Below are 12,965 nucleotides of genomic sequence, written 5' to 3' on the forward strand. Positions count from 1 at the left end.
ATAAGGTATATAGCTTCACTGACAGAAAAAATCCCCTCCTAAAAGTGAGTTTCAAAAAGAGTTCTTACTTTTACAATACACTGTGATGCTATAAAAACAAATAAATATATAATCGCCTTGGTTTCCTTTCTTTAAAAGAAATAATTTCTAGTTATTCCAATTTTTGCCATCAAATGCCACAGCTTATGAGATAGTTCAAAATGCTGTGCAATTACTTGACTTCCAAAAATGCTTCCTTAAAATGGAAATAATGGGAGTTAATATTTCCTATCGAGGCAGGATTCTCAATACCACTGACAGCAACTTTCATGTGTGTTTGAGAAGTGGTTACCGGTCAAAACCATAGACAATCTGGGCACAGAAACATGCTGCCCTGTGAGAAAGGCTTTATTACTAATGGTGATTAGTAATGGTGATTAGCACATACATATTATGAGAATATAGAAGTATTACAATCTGTGTACATTCACTTAACTAAAACAACAAACATTTATTGAGACTGCACCATGACCTGCCACTGTTCTGAGTGCTTTATCTATAAGAATTTCTCTCATTTAAGCATAACAATCCAATGAGGTAGGTTAATATTATCATCTGCATTTTACAAATGAGGTAACTAAGGCTTATGCAAAAGAATTGTCCATGGGTGACAGGTGAGTAAGAGGCTCACTCAGGGCATCAAACCCAAGTTTGCTTCTCTGATACCTAGACTCCAAACTATAGTGAGGTCCCACATCCCTGAAAGCTCAGGTGCAGTGATCTTTGTTACTGCTAAATGCTGGCCTGGAGTGCACATTTACTTGGCATGGTAATACGATTTCAGCATAAGCAGAGCTCATTCCATCCTGCTCCTCTTTCCAGAGAAGTGGGGTGCAGAAAGGTGAGGTGATGGAGCTGGAACTACATTTCCTCCTTTTCTCTCTGCTGCTCTTTGCCCAATACTATGCTTCTCTCTGCCTTTTACAAACTTGCTGAGTTTATTGACAGCTACTCTAACAGCTTTACAACAGGCAAATCTATCAGAAGGGGAGCTTTACTATTAGGGGTCTCAGCCCAAAATCTCCTTAAGCTGATAAGCAACTTCAGCAAAGTCTCAGGATACAATCAATATGCAAAATTCACAAGCATTTCTATACACCAGTAACAGACAGAGAGCCAAATCATGAGTGAACTCCCATTCACAATTGCTACAAAGAAAATAAAATACCTAGGAATACAACTTACAAGGGATGTGAAGGACCTCTTCCAAGAGAACTACAAACCACTGCTCAAGGAAATAAGAGAAGGCACAAACAAATAGAAAAACATTCCATGCTCAAGAATAGGAAGAATCAATATCATGAAAATGGGCATATTACCCAAAGTAATTAATAGATTCAGTGCTATCCCCATCAAGCTACCACTGACTTTCTTCACAGAATTGGAAAAAACTACTTTAAACTTCATATGGAACCAAAAAAGAGCCCACATAGCCAAGACAATCCTGGGCAAGAAGAACAAAGCAGGAGGCATCATGCTACCTGACTTCAAACTATACCACAAGGCTACATAGTAACTAACACGGCATGGTGCTGGTACCAAAACAGATATATAGACCAATGGAACATAATAGAGGCCTCAGAAATAACACCACACATCTACAACCTTCTGATCTTTGACAAACCTGACACAAACAAGCAATGGGGAAAAGATTCCCTATTTAATCAATGGTGTTGGGAAAACTGGCTAGCCATATGCAAAAAACTGAAACTGGACCCCTTCCTTACACCTTATACAAAAATCAACTCAAGATGAATCAAAGACTTAAATGTAAGACCCAGGACCATAAAAACCCTAGAAGAAAACCTGGGCAATACCTTTCAGGACATAGGCATGGGCAAAGACGTCATGTCTAAAACACCAAAAGCAATGGCAACAAATGCCGAAACTGACAAATGGGATCTAATTAAACTAAAGAGCTTCTTCTGCACAGCAAAAGAAACTATCATCAGAGTGAACAGGCAACCTACAGAATGGGAGAATAATTTTGCAATCTACCCATCTGACAAAGGGCTAATATCCAGAATCTACAAAGAACTCAAACAAATTTACAAGAAAAAAACAACCCTATCAAAAAGTGGGCAAAGGATATGAACAGCCACTTCTCAAAAGAAGACATGTGTGTAGCCAATAGACACATGAAAAAAATGCTCATCATTGGCCAGGCGCGGTGGCTCATGCCTGTAATCCCAGCACTTTGGGAGCCTGAGGCGGGCGGATCACGAGGTCAGGAGATCGAGACCATCCTGGCTAACACGGGGAAACCCCGTCTCTACTAAAAAATACAAAAAATTAGCTGGGCGCGGTGGTGGGCGCCTGTAGTCCTAGCTACTCTGGAGGCTGAGGCAGGAGAATGGCGTGAACCCAGGAGGCGGAGCTTGCAGTGAACTGAGATCACACCACTGCACTCCAGCCTGGGCAACAGAGCAAGACTCTGTCTCAAAAAAAAAAAAAAAAATGCTCCTCATCGCTGGTCATTAGACAAATGCAAATCAAAACCACAGTGAGATACCATCTCACACCAGTTAGAATGGCAATCATTAAAAAGTCAGGAAACAACAGATGCTGGAGAGGATATGGAGAAATAGGCACGGTTTTACACTGTTGGTAGGAGTGTAAATTAGTTCAACCATTGTGGAAGACAGTGTGGCAATTCCTCAAGATCTAGAACTAGAAATACTCTTTGACCCAGTGATCCCCTTACTGGGTATATACTCAAAGCATTATAAATCATTCTACTGTAAAGACACATGCACACATATGTTTATTGCGGCACTATTCACAATAGCAAAGACTTGGAACCAACCCAGATGTCCATCAATAATAGACTGGATAAAGAAAATGTGGCACATATACACCATGGAATACTATGCAGCCATAAAAAAAGGATGAGTTAATGTCCTTTGCAGGGACATGGATGAAGATGGAAACCATCATTCTCGGCAAACTATCACAAGAACAAAAAACCAAACACTGCATGTTCTCACTCATAGGTGGGAGTTGAACAATGAGAACACATGGACATAGGGAGGGGAACATCACACACTGGGGCCTGTCAGGGGGTGGAGGGCTAGGGGAGGGATAGCATTAGGAGAAATACCTAATGTAGATGACGGGTTGATGAGTGCAGCAAACCACCATGGCACGTGTATACCTACATAACAAACCTGCACGTTCTGCGCATGTATCCCAGAACTTAAAGTATATATATATATATACATGTTGCGAACTAAGGGCTTCCTAAGTTCAAATCCTCCTAGTTATCAAAGGCAGCATTGTCACACCTTGACTAAATAGATCACAGACCTTCTGTTTTGGAGAGTAAGACTGCATTATCAACCAGTCTCTCTTTCACTGATGTTGGATGCAATAGGAATTGAATTGTTAGATAAGATGGTCCAAAGCTTCCCAGATTGGCTGTACCACAATTTGGCCATTTTGCTCACATGAACATGACTTAGATCAGAAGAAGATGTCCTGCCCACACAGATATTTCTTTCCTCTGTGACACAGAAGATTTCTGGAAAGTGGAGCTAAGCCACATCCACCATCCATTCAACAAATGGCAGTGAAGTTTCTGTTGGACATTAGGCAAGTGCTGGCTTTTCACAGTTACAGTTTCCACGCTTATGGGATGAAATCTTCCAGGGGAGAGAGACCATCAAACAAGTAAGTGCAACAAAGTATAACAATGAGAAGGGAAAGTTGAGAGGTTTCTGTGAGAACAGAGGAGGAGCACCCAGTTCAGAACTGGGGGGCAGCAGGGAGACCTGAAGGAAGAATAGGAATTACTCAGTAAATGGCCTGAGGAAGGGAGAGGGAAGAGATAAGACAGGCAGAGGAGACAACATGGCAAGGCTCAGAGATGAGACAGTATGGTACATGCATAGAACTGGAAGAGGTAGCCAAGTCGTTCATATTCACTGATTTACATAAGGGCTGAGGATCCTCCTGAGAAAAAGATTTTATCCTTGTCCAACTTGGGTTTGGAAATATACAGCTATAATCAAAACCAAATTACAGGAAATGTGGTGGGAGTACCCAAGAAAATTGACCACCTCCTCACCAACTGGGGAAGGCTGAGAAATATGGGTTGCTTACAGAAGACATCACTAGCATGCTTAAATATGATAAACTCCTGGAGCACAAAGGTGGTGTGTGGTGGAATCCTCTGTAGTATTTACTATGTGTCTTCCCAAAAATAAAGTTTAATAAGTATTTGACAGTTTAATGACTGACTGTATGTCTTTCTATTTGATCTTTCTGGAAGGAAAACCTCCAACCATGAAGGCATGAGAATTGTGGTAACCTGGAATGGGTTATGACCTCCAGGTATGTGTTGGGAGAGAAACATAGTGAATCTCCCTGGGTACCAATTTTCCTTAAAGATTTTTTTGGACACAATTTAAACATTTGACCTGCTATATAATTTAAAGCATTTTACATTAGAGGAGACATGACTATATTAAGGAATAGCATATTAAAAAGCACATCTATAGTGCATACATGATTTGTGACATAATATAAAACAGAGAGAAAGCAAGTGGTTTAAAGAAATTTCAGGGTTGCACAAGGACACCTGGAACCTCCCCTCTCCTTGATCCTCCTGGAGTCTGCATCTTTACTGCCTTCAGCCAACAGAGGAACTTGAATGGAAAAGTCTGAAAAGCACTCAGGGTGGGAGTGAGGGTAGTCAGGAAATAGAAGCTCTAAACGTTCTACTTAATAACGATAATGACAACAACCACTTTCTCTTTAATAATAACAATAGCAGCAATAAAAACAACAGCTAACGTTAATAAAATACTAAATGCTAAGTACTTTTAAAAATTAATGATTTTTTATTGATACATATTAGATGTATATATTTTGAGAGTACATGTGATAATTTGATTCATATAATCAAGTCAGGGTAATTGGGATATCCATCACTTTAAATATTGATCCTTTCTTTATGCTAGAAGTATTTGAATTATTCTCTTCTAGCTACTTTGAAATGTACAATCAATTAATGTTAACTGTGGTCTATCAAACACTGGGTCTTATTTCTCCTATCCAAGTGTATATTTCTACCCATTAATCAACCTGTCTTCAACCCCTCTTCCACTCTCACTGTCCTGGCATCTGGTAACCACCAATCCACTCTTTTTTTTTTTTTTTTTTGAGATGGAGTGTCACTCTGTTGCCCATGCTGGAATACAGTGGCATGATTTTGGCTCAATGTAACCTCCGCCTCCTCGGGTTCAAGCAATTCTCCTGCCTCAGCCTCCCAAGTACCTGGGACTACAGGTGCCCGCCACCACACCTGGCTAATTTTTGTATTTTTAGTAGAGACGGGGTTTCACCATGTTGGCCAGACTGGTCTCGAACTCCTGACCTCAGGTGATCTGCCTGCCTTGGCCTCCCAAGTGCAGGCATTACAGGCATGAGCCACCGCATGCCTGGCCCCAATCTACTGTTTATCTTCATGAGACCCACTTTTTTAGCTTCACATATGAATAAGGGCATGCAATATTTATGTTTTTGTGCTTGGCTTATTTTGCTTAACAAAATGGTCTCCAGTTCCATCCATGTTGCTGCAAATGACAGGATTTCATTCTTCTTTATGGCTGAATAATATTCCACTGTGTGCATAAACCACATTTTCTTTATTCATCCATCCACTGATAGACACTTAGGTTGATTTCATATTTTGGCTATTGTGAGTAGTGCTGCAGTAAACATGGGAGTGTAGATATCTCGTTGATATATTTATTTCCTTTATTTTGGATGTAGACCCACTACTGGAATTGCTAAATCATATGGTAGTTCTATTTTTAGTTTTTTCAGGAACCTCCATGCTGTTTTCCATAGTGGCTGTACTAATATTCATTCGAACCAACAGTGTATGAGGATTCACTTTTCTCTACATCCTTGCCAGTATCTATTATTCCCTGATTTTTTTTTTTCATGATAGACATTCTGTGTGAGACATCTCACTGTGGTGTTGATTTGCATTTTCCTGATTAGCAATATAGAACACTTTTTCATATACCTTTTGGCCATTTATATATGTTCTTTTGAGAAATGTCTATTCAAATCTTTTGCTCATTTTTAAATCGAATTACTGGTTTTTTTCCTATTGAGTTGTTTGAGCTCCTTATATATTCTGGTTACTAATCCCTTATCAGATAGATAGTTTGCAAATATTTTCTCCCATTCTGTGGGTTGTCTCTGTGTTGATTGTTTCTTTTGCTGTGCAGAAGTTTTTTAGCCTGATGTAATCCCATTTGTATATATATATTTTTTCTTTGCTGCCTTTGAAGTCTTACACAAAAAAGTCTTCACCCAGACCGATGTCCTGGAGCATTTCCCCAGCGTTTTTTACTAGTCATTTCATAGTTTCAGGTTTTAGATTTAGGACTTTGATCCATTCTGCTTTTATTTTTGTATATGGTGAGAGATAGGGATCTGCTTTCATTCTTCTGCATGTGGTTATCCAGTTTTCCCAGCACCATTTATTGAAGAGATATGTCCTTTCCCCATTGTATGTTCTCGGCACCTTTGTCTAAAGTTGGGAGTGCAGATATCTCTTTGATATACTGATTTCCTTCCTTCCTTCCTTCCTTCGCTCCTTCCTTCCTTCCTTCATTCTTTCTCTTTCTTTCTTTCTTTCTCTTTCTCTTTTATTTCTTTTTTTCTTTCTGCCTCTTTCTTTCTTTCTTTTTTCTTTTCTTTCTTCCTTTCTTTCTTTTTCTTTTTGTTTTTTTTATTTTTTTTGAGACAGAGTCTCGCCCTGTCACCCAGGCTAGAGTGCAGTGGCATGATCTCAGCTCACTGCACCCTCACCTCCTGGGCTCAAGAGAGTCTCTCACCTCAGCCTCCCTAGTAGCTGGGACTACAGGTGGATTTCACTACACCTAATTTTTGTATTTTTTGTAGAGATGGGGTTTTGCTATGTTGCCCAGACTGGTCATGAACTCCTGGGCTCAAGTGATCTGCCCACCTCGGCCTCCCAAAGTACTGGGATTACAGGTGTGAGCGACTGCGCCAGGCCCTGATTTTTCTTCTTTTGGACACATACCCACTAGTGGAATTGCTCAATCATATGGTAATTCTGAAATGAGCTGTCTATAAATGCATGGACTTGTATCTGAGTTCTCTATTTTGTTCCATTGATCTATGTGTCTGTTGTTATGCCACTACAGTGGTTCTACATAAATTTTAAGAACCACAAAATAATTTTTTTGTTTTTTTCTACTTGTATGAAGAATGCCATTGTATTTTGAATTATTTTTAATGCCTTCTCATTTAAACGTCCTTCCTCTGCCAACACACATAAACACACATCTTTTGAAGTCTACTTTATTATTAACGTGTCAGTTTACAAATGAGAAACTGAGGCACAGGCAGCTGAAGTTACACAGGAGCTATAGAGCTAGCTTTCAAACCCAGGAAATCTGACTTCTAAGCCCACCTTGAGTAGTAAACCTCAAGATGCCAACGAGCGATGCTGCCCCCTGCTGGAGAAAATAAGCTGCTGGCTCTAGCCCAAAGCAGCCTTGGATGGTAACAGTGGCGTCTGGGGTAGGTAGCGTGGCAAAAAAACTCCGTTCCAAAGGGATTCTGTGTATTGGTGATATTTAATGATTCTGTTTGTATTTTCTTGAGGAAACTGTGAACGTAAAACAATCAGAAAGGAGTAGGGACAGAGGCAATAAGGAAACAGTTTGAAGGGAAGCAAAGCAGGAAAAATAAGGCACAGGGCGATACCGTCAGAAGGCGGAATCTCCCGGGGTTGTGAGCTTCCGGTACAGGTGACAAAGCGGCCAAGTCCCCAAAGCTGCCCATGAGACCTCACATCTGCTGTTGAATCTGCAACAGTGAGAAAGAGTGTTCTTATCCATTAGGCCTGGCTGGGAGATCCCTGAAATAGTTTTCTGGGTCTCCTCACCACACACCCGCCACCCCGCACCGTATACACTTTCTGTAATCCCTCCCCATCTGAGATGGTCTGAGCGCTCTTTCTTCTTTGCAGCCTGAAAGCCGAACACAATACCAGTTTGGTGTAGGTCCTGGGCAAATCCCTACCGCCCTTCTCTTCCCTGGGTCTCAGGCTTCTTTTTGGCATAAGGCAGTTTGGGTTCTCAAGCGAGGGCAGTACTGCCCCACTGAGGGCAGGTAGAGAGAGAGAGAGACAGACAGACAGAGAGAGAGACAGAGAGAGAGAGAGAGAGAGAGAGAGTTCGCGCACGTGCATGTCAGGGAGCAAAGTTGGTTGTCACAAAGACTTGGAGGAGGGTGCCACTGGCATTTATCACCCAAGAACCAGCGATGCTATACATTCTGCCAATGCCATTAGTATCCCTGTGGAGAAACACTGGGTGTTTAAGAGTATATACGGTTGTTTCTTCATAAAAAATGTAAATAAATTCACTTTCAATTTTGAAGTTCTATTAAATGGGCCTCTTGGAGTAGAATTGTAGAATATTATAGGAAAGTGATTAATAGCTTATGGTTTGTATGGAGCTTTTTTAAACAGGGTTTTCAATTCTGTGTGGTTTACTAAAAAAACAGTTTTGCTGTGAGTAGATTTCTGGCATGTTTCTAATGCTTGTGAGCTTTGAAGATCTAAAGCCATGATCACATTAGACACAGATGTCCGGAGAGTGGATAGAGGGTGTCCCGTGGATAAAATGGTTTGGTAGAATTTTCCTGAGTTGTAGAAAAATAATTTTTTAAGCCACTGGTACCTGTTTTGATGTGTCTGCCATTGAGCGCTAATGGAACGTTGGTCAAAGGCAGACTGGAGCATATGTTGTGAAGGAGCCTTTCTCTAGGGCCAACTGCAGTGGGCTTTTATGGTGCCCCTGAATCACAGATGAATCTGCAACTTAAACTGTGGTCATTCCTTACCACTTAGGATATTTTTAATTTTTATTATTAATTTTATTTATTATTGTTATTCCTTGTGTTATTTTTTGTTGTATCTGAGTACAATGTGACTTCATGTTTTTATTAACCCATTTTGAAAAACTTGCTTGGATCCTAATTTCTGTGAAATGTTAGTCTGATAAGCTACATATCTTTTCAAATATACTTTAAAATATATGCATAACAATTTAAAAGTTTTAAAGTTCGCCCATATACTTACTACCCTAAATCATCTTAAGTGTAAACACAAGCATAACTGTACACTGTAACAATGATATGAGAGATTTTAAAAAATCAGGATCCTACATAGGCAACAGATGGCTTAAAAGAGAATGCAAAAATCCATGTTTGTGAAATGAGTGCACATGAGTTTATAATAGAGTTAACTGACTTAAGCATGAGTGTCAATGTGTGAGTTTGTATGTCTGTGTGAGAGACAGAACAGTCAACTACACCTACTATTCATTGTGACCTTATGTGGCATTCTCTGTATCAACTTCCAAGTACTTCTTAATATAGTCGGGTGTGGTGGCTCACGCCTGTAATCCCAGCACTTTGGGAGGCTGAGAGGGGGTGGATCACTTGAGGTCAGGAATTCCAGACCAGCCTGGCCAACATGGTGAAACACCGTCTCTACTAAAAATACAAAAATTAGCCAGGCATGGTGGCAGATGCCTGTAATCCCAGCTACTCAGGAGGCTAAGGCAGGAGAATTGTTTGAGCCCAGGAGGTGGAGGTTGCAGTGATTGCACCATTGCACTCCAGCCTAGGCAACAGAGTGAGACTCCATCTTAAAAAAAAAAAAAAAAATACTCCTTAATAAGCAATTGGTAACATACTTACCCACCCTACCATAATGAATTACCATTGCTGTAGCCAAAAGCAAATAAATCTGAAAGGTAGGTTAGTTTCTTCCCTTTTATCTAAGGTGGATATACAATGACTTTCAGGCTTTGGAAACATTGAAACATAGCTCTTGGATCCTGTGGCAGAGACAAGGGAATAATTCCAAAACCTGGCCACAGAACTGAACCTGGGTAAGGAGGGAAGTGAGGACATGATGAGGGTGAGGGAGAATTTAAAAGGTGGTAGGGGCCGGGCGCGGTGGCTCAAGCCTGTAATCCCAGCACTTTGGGAGGCCGAGGCGGGCGGATCACAAGGTCAGGAGATCGAGACCACAGTGAAACCCCGTCTCTACTAAAAATACAAAAAATTAGCCGGGCGCGGTGGCGGGCGCCTGTAGTCCCAGCTACTCAGGAGGCTGAGGCAGGAGAATGGCGGGAACCCGGGAGGCGGAGCTTGCAGTGAGCCGAGATCGCGCCACTGCACTCCAGCCTGGGCAACAGCGTGAGACTCCGTCTCAAAAAAAAAAAAAAAAAAAAAAAAAAGGTGGTAGGGTTAACAGGACGTGGTCCCAGGGAAGTTGACTACCAGAGGCTCTGCATTTTCCATGTGACCTAAGGGTTCCCAGAAATGGAGACAGAAAGTCCATGTTTCTTAATGTCTCACAGTCAAAATCCTACTTTACACAGACCCACATTACTGGGGAAAGGTTCGCATGTGGCCAAAGAACCCTCCACCAGATAAATTCATAAAAAAGGAATTAAAACTTTATTCTATTATTTCAAACATAAACGTTCCTCCATCAGCTATGCCTTTTTCTTTGAAATTACTGAATAATCACAATGATAGCTTCACATGTATGGAGAACCCTCAATGTGTCAGAATTCTTAAGTCAAAAGTAATAATTCTATTTACAGGAAACGAAGGCCAGCCCATTGTCAGGCCGACACTATCCACAGATTTTATCCATGTAGCTTGCTTCTTGCAAGGTCCATGTCAGCAGGGATTCTTACCTGTTTTGTTCAGGGTCCAAGCACCTAGCCTTAGCACATAGAAGGCTCTTAAACATTTGTTGAATGAATGAATGAACCTCAACCTTTCTCACCTCCAGTGAAAAGCACTGCAAGGTGATTGAGGAGAAAATAAGGAAGCCTCAGTCCCTGACATTTGTTGAGAAAGGGGTGGAGGAGATGATGAGTGGTGGGGAGAGGAGGCTTTTCCATGGAACTCTCCAACTCTGCTGCAGAGAGCCAAGCACATGACATGCACCACACGACTCCTAGGGTGGTGGTCCTTGCAGCCCATTTCACAGACCATAGCCCCAAAAGTGCAGACAGTTCCTCTGTTCCCTCTCCTTGGACGGTTCCCATTAGTCTGTCTGGCCTTACCTTTCTAAAGAACTTTGCCGCTTGAAAATCACAGTAGTGTATGTTATTCAGTCCCCAGAACTCTCAATCCCCTCTTTTTTCTTGCCCATCCCAAGCCCAAACTGGCAAGCTGACTCTCTGCCCTGTCTTCCAGGAAGCTTCCCCACCGCCACAGTCCTGTCCGATTTCACCGAATTTTATTATTTTCAATGGACATATTTTTTAATGTCTCTCTCAAAGCGACTTCAGATTATTATGTAAGATTTTTATAAGATTATTAACTTTGTAAGATTTCGCCCATCTGAATCAATCTCCAAATCATAGAAAAAAGTCATTGAACCGATAACCGCGTTTCAATCCGGGGTTTGGAAAAGATGTTCACCACATGGAAATCATGGCTAAGACCCATTTCCCACAAAAATGCGCACTCGGGCGTGGTTCAGTATCACCGTGCAGTGTGTGCCTGTCGGGTACCTCACCAACCACACTTTGGCTTTGTAAAGGTGGGTTGGGGAGCCGGGTCCTCCCATCCTTTCACAGCCCCGGCAGGCCCTGGGTGAATGCTGGTCTAGTGAATTCACAGCTCCCCGGGCAACTCCCAGCTGCCAGGCGGGGCTGCGGCAGGGTGGAGGGAGCGACCCGCGGAGAGGCCTCGACCCCCACCCCAGCGAAGCCTGGGGCCGGGGAGCTGCACCTCGGCGCACCCCGCCTGGCGCCGTGAGCCCGCGTGGGCCGGGGCCGGGTTTGCGGGCGGAGGCAGCTCTGCTCCCGGAGGTCCTCCCGCAGGCGGCGCCCTCCGAGCCGGGCGCGAAGTGCACCCACGCCCCGCAGCCCAGCGCCTCGTGGCCATCCAGAGGGATTTGTCAGCGCGCCCTATATAGCCGCAGACAGCTGCCATCTGTTATGTTTAGTAACACCACCACGCCGCTCCCCCTTCCTTGAGAATAAACCTGCCTTGGTCATTAAGCCACAAGGATATTTTTTAACGACTCCCACTCCCTCCTGCAGGCCGCGTCTGAGTCTTGAGTGCCAAATTCTGCTTCCTTACTGCATCCTGGGCGCTGTCTGAGCTGGACGACCCATCCACTGTGGACTTGGGCCCTGGCAGGTGCTTACAAGAAAGGCAGAGAGAGCGCCTCCCTCCATGGGTGCAGTGAGGAGAAAAATCCGTGGTGTATGACCATTTTGATGCATCGCATTTCAGTTCTGCAAATGCGAAGTGTAAATTGGGCTAGAGTATGATTGTGAATCAGACCACACGTCATGATTAATTTATCACTGTGCTCCAGATACATCAGCTAAAATAATATGAATTTAAAGTAACGGTTCCTCCCTCCTTTGTGTTTGCTGGTGAACTCTGAAGAATAAATCACTAGAGAAATAAAGGAACTTAAGAGTCCACTCTATTCTCGTATTAGCAGAGCAAGAACATAATTAAACATTCTCAATAAGGTTTCTTCTACCGTTTGAAATTTGCCCACCCACATTTTGTATCCGTCTGTGTAACACTCTCACTGATGCACCCTGAGCTGCTGATAAACATTGAGGTGGAAATGAGCTTTTTCATCTTTCAGGCAACATTTATGATGCCTCAAGTTCTGGTTCCCAAACTGGCTGACTATCAGAATTATCTAGGGCCTTGCCACTAAAAGTGTGGTCCATGAAGTAGCTGCACGGTATCACTTTTGAGATAGTTAGGAATGCAGAATCTCAGGCCCTACTCAGACCTATTGATGGGAATCTAAATTTTTTACAGGACCTGCCCTCACCACATCAGCTCCCCCCCACCCTGTTAAAGTTTGA

At 42.4% G+C, this 12,965-nt stretch overlaps 1 protein-coding gene across 2 annotated transcripts in view; it reads left to right on the forward strand.

The window, feature by feature from the left end:
* C7H14orf39 (chromosome 7 C14orf39 homolog) overlaps window positions 1-12,509 on the forward strand; it is a 176,331-nt gene extending 163,822 nt beyond the window's left edge. For both annotated transcript variants that reach the window (XR_011625826.1, XR_011625825.1), the window contains one exon: window positions 12,171-12,509. The gene's annotated coding sequence lies outside the window, so the exon portion shown is untranslated. The remainder of the gene's footprint in view (window positions 1-12,170) is intronic.
* Window positions 12,510-12,965: the final 456 nt, after the last annotated feature.

The sequence above is a fragment of the Macaca nemestrina genome, chromosome 7 (assembly GCF_043159975.1).
Source record: "Macaca nemestrina isolate mMacNem1 chromosome 7, mMacNem.hap1, whole genome shotgun sequence".
Lineage (NCBI taxonomy): Eukaryota > Metazoa > Chordata > Mammalia > Primates > Cercopithecidae > Macaca > Macaca nemestrina.